This window comes from Lipotes vexillifer, unplaced genomic scaffold, assembly GCF_000442215.2.
Source record: "Lipotes vexillifer unplaced genomic scaffold, Lipotes_vexillifer_v1.1 scaffold706, whole genome shotgun sequence".
In the NCBI taxonomy this organism is placed as follows: Eukaryota; Metazoa; Chordata; class Mammalia; order Artiodactyla; family Lipotidae; genus Lipotes; species Lipotes vexillifer.
This window is the reverse complement of record NW_006787749.1, coordinates 77,681-82,006: the sequence shown is the minus strand read 5'-3', so window position 1 is coordinate 82,006 and position 4,326 is coordinate 77,681. Positions and strand designations below refer to the sequence as shown.

The following is a 4,326-nucleotide window of genomic DNA, read 5'->3' as shown; positions in this document are numbered from 1 at the left end:
CTAGTGAAAGAGGATCTTGGCCCTCCCTACTGAGGGAGATTAGAGTGAGACTGAGTTAGAGCTAAGATCAAAGGATAGAGACAGAGAGATGGCTAAGGTGGGTTGGGGGTTGGGACAAGGGAGGGCTGAGACATATAAAGACAAAGAGAGCTAGAGATAGCAAGAGGGAGAAACAGATTAAAAGAAAAAGGACAAACTAGAGATCCAGCATCAGAGGGTGAGACAAGATATGGGACAGGATAATGGGAGAGAGATGGAGGAAATAAGGCTAAGGCCCTCCCACCACCAGGAGAGCTACTTAGTAAAACCTAACAGCACCTCTAGTATTTAAGGCTTTATGTTGTGAGGGAAAAGTGAACAGGAGGAGCTCGTGGCCATATTGTCATATGACAACCTCCTTCACTTCTTACAGAGCAATATCCCTCCCTTCTAGATCTCATAGAGCAAACACCCTCCTCCTAACTCACAAAGCAGCCTCTTCCCCTTGTTCCATCCCAGAGCATCCTCCTCAAACTCTCACAGGCTGTCATAAGAGCATATGTTGGTATGTGCGGTAGGGTGTGTTGGTCCTGAAATTGGGAAAGGCCAAGGGGTGTTGAAAGGACTAATGAAACTCATGTTAAGGCTTTAGGAAAGTGCCTAAAAGAAAATCTTAGCTTTTCTTATTTCAATTCCAGCTTCCCAACTCCTTGTTGGACGTTCTTGGAAAGTCACTTCCCCTCTTTGGGTTTCAGCTTTCATCAGCTGTCAAATGTAAGGTATTTATGTCTACCTCATATGGTAGGTAATGAATTGGATTTGATGCCTACCTTATATCTGGAGATATGAGTTTCCCTTCTCTTGCCTTCCTGTAAAGGCTAAAGTGCTTGGAACTGAGCCTGCAGACCACAGATAAGGCTCCCAGAGTTTATCACGTTTAGGGTCTGACCACTCCCCAAGCTGAGACCAGGGTGTGGAAGAGAAGAGGAGTTCCTTTCTAGAATCATGTCTGTGCATCTGGCTGGGGCTGACCCTAGCTATTGGTGGTGAAGGGGGCGGATGGCCCAGGGAGAGGAGGCAAAGCAGATGGCCAGGTTCGAGGCTCCTGCAAATTCCTTACCCCAACATTAACAACAATAATGACAACATTGGGGTATGTAATGTGAAGAAAAACCCCCAAGATTGGAAGCAAAGTCCAGTCCTGCCTTTGGATGATGGTGAATCCCACCCCCAGGTATAAAAACAGAAGTTCAGTACACACATCATCTCTAAGGGGCTTTTAGCCATGATATTCTCAGGGACCTGGGAAAATATAGGCTACTTCTTGGAATTTGTTGAATTATCAAGTTCTTTCAAGCTTCAGTTCCAGTTTCTCTGTTCTGACACTCCTTTCCTGGAATTTGCCCTGCCTCACTCTGCCTACCCATCTTGGGCTCTGTTTCCATTCTATCTTACTACCTATCATGAGACTGGAGTGAGTAAAATCGAATCAAAGGAGTATTTTAGGCAATTTAGGGTATTAAGAACACAGCCTCTGGAGCCAGACTACTTGCATTTGAATCCTGGCTCTACCACTCACTAGCTCTGGGACATTAGAAAAGTCATGTCCCTGCTCTGTGTCTTATATCTTTAAAATGTAGATAATAACAAGGACAATCTACTTCACAGGGATGTTGTGAAGATCCAGTAAGATAATCTGTATAAAGTATATAGAAGAGTGCCTATCCTAGAGTAAATGCTGAAAAAGTGTTACTGTTATTTTAGTGCCTATCCTAGAGTAAATGCTGAAAAAGTGTTATCTGTTATTTTTTATATTCTACCTTTTCTATGTAGGGAAAGTGAAGGTATAGTCAAGGGAAGTAACATCATGAATACACCAGACCAGGTCTGGAAACATCCTGATTCTTGTCCTGATTCTGTTATAACTTACTATATGAACTTGGGCTCTGTATTTTCCCTCTCTGGGCCTCAGGTTCTCCAAAAACATTGGACTAGATAGCTCCATAGATTCCATCTGGTTCTAACAGTCAAACACTCACAGAGTTCTCACTGTGCCATGCCCCTTTGTAAATGCTTCACCTACATTGACTTATTTAATCTTCATGACAACCCTGTGAGTTATATACTAATATCAACTTTATTTCAAAGATGAGGAAACTGAGGGCCCAAAAGATTAAGTAACCTGTTCAGGTCACAGAGCTACTAAGAAGGAGAACCAGGATTTGAACCTAGTCAATCTGGTTCCAGAGCCTACTAACTTAACCACTATGGATCTATGATTCTAATATTACTACACATTATCCTGATTGAGAGCCTGACTCCAGGCATAAATCCACTCTCCTACACTAACAGGTCCCTTTCTGGGACACTTGATTTTGAGTTGTAACCAATGCCTTTACCACAGGAACAGATTTCTAACTGAAGCAGAATTTCAGGCACTGGTGAACATTCATTCATTCATACATTCATTCATTCCATTATTTAACAACTTATGCACCAATCTTTGCCAGGGTCTTCTTAAAACAATGCTTTTACCCAAGGAGGTAACTGTGAAATTTTGGGCCAAGTGATAGAGCATTACTAGAAGATTTTCCCTACCCTTTAAAATCCTCTCTCGTGTCAGCAGCCAATCTGCAGTCCCAGAGATCAGAGGGGCCAACCACAACTCTACCCCAGGAGAGAGCCAGAAACCACTCATTGCAACATTCCTCGATCTCTCTCTCCCCTTTGTGGCCTGCTTTGAAAGAATCAGTTAAGTCTGGAGGGGATGTGGTCACTTCTCTTCAGGAGTTAGAAGCATCAGGATTTACTTCCCTTCCTAGCACCCTCTCCCCATCATGGAAGAATCATAAAGAATTTTAGATTCCTGGAATCAGAATCAGAAATTCTTAGAAACAAAAATTTAGAAGACCATGAAATCAAACTTAGAGGAGGTTGTGGAAATCATAGGCCAAGCCCTTTTTTTCGAAGGGTGAATGATTTGCCTCACACTGAATTAGGGTGAGAAAACAAATCAATTGACTTTCAGCGTAGGGCCCCATTCTTCTCCCACCCTCTCCCCTTATTTCTGCTAATTATTCATCTCTCAATTCCCTCAAATCTCTCCCTTCCCAATTCATCATTCCCACCACCCCACATTCACTTTGTTTTCTCTCCCTACCTCTGGCCCTCTGGGGTCTGACCCATTGAGCTCTGCTGTCAGCCAAGGAGAGAGAAGGAGTCAAAGTGAGGGAGGAATGGAGAATTGCCAAAAAAAAAAAAAAAAAACAAGACCTCTTCTTGGGAGACAGAAGGAATGGAAGAGATAGAAAAACTGCGAGACTGAGAGATACAGAGTAGAAGAAAGAGATGGAAAGTGAGAGAGAGATTTAGAGGAAAAGATACATATAGACCTCAGACAAAGGAAAAATAAGAGAAAGATAGAGTGTCAGAGAATGATGAAGTAAAGTGAGTGATCTTGAAAACTAACAGAGGAGAGGAAACAAGGAGGAAAAAAGACAAAGGAAAGCTGAAACCTGGGAAAGACAGGAAGAGACATAGGGGGGAAAAGAAAATGACAGAGTGACAGATTCTAAGGAACAGACAAAGTCAGATCTAGTCAGGCCAGAGAGTCAGCATATACAGCCTTGAGGTGGGCAAGCAGACCAAGAAAGAGGGCACCAGGCTGAAAGCAACACTTACCTGTTGCCCTGCACTGAGGACGAACGAACGACGGGTTGGGTGCTGTGGGTCAGGACCTGGTTTTTATCCCTTCTCCCTTGGCTCAACTCCACCCACCCCGCCTTCTGCTGGCCTGGCCCTGCATTGGCCCCAAAGGTATCTCAGGCCCTTGCTAGAGATAAAACCCAATGTAGTCCCCTCTTGTCTCCCACCCTCACCCAGCACCAGCTCTCCCCTCTCTATTTTCTTTCCCTTCTCCCTCTGGAGTAGTAAAATGAGTTTGCTGAGCTTTGGAATTAGACCATTCCTATATGGCTAGGGCACCTTGAGCAAAACCATCTATCTCTCTGACCCTCATTTTCCTCAACTATAAAAGGAGGGCAGTAAAAGTCAGAGGCAACTGTAGCACAGAGGGAAGGGCTCTGTAACAGTTAGCTTCCATAGATGACATCCAGGTCATTGTAACAATTCAATAACATCATGTACAGAAAACACAACACAGTGCCTGGTCCAAAGAAATAACAGCTAATGTTGATTGAGTGCTTACTATGCACCTTTGTTAAGTGCTTTACATGGATAAATTTAGCCCATCCTCATAAGGACCTTATGAGAAAGGTATTATTATTCCCATGTTACAGATGAAGAAACTAGGGCTCAGAGAAGTGAGAAAACTAACTGATAATTACC

The 4,326-nt window shown here is 43.4% G+C and overlaps 1 protein-coding gene across 2 annotated transcripts in view; it reads right to left on the bottom strand.

Annotated features, from left to right (window-relative positions):
- ALAS2 (5'-aminolevulinate synthase 2) overlaps positions 1-3,785 on the bottom strand; it is a 28,712-nt gene extending 24,927 nt beyond the window's left edge. For both annotated transcript variants that reach the window (XM_007460766.1, XM_007460767.1), the window contains exon 1: positions 3,661-3,785. The gene's annotated coding sequence lies outside the window, so the exon portion shown is untranslated. The remainder of the gene's footprint in view (positions 1-3,660) is intronic.
- Positions 3,786-4,326: the final 541 nt, after the last annotated feature.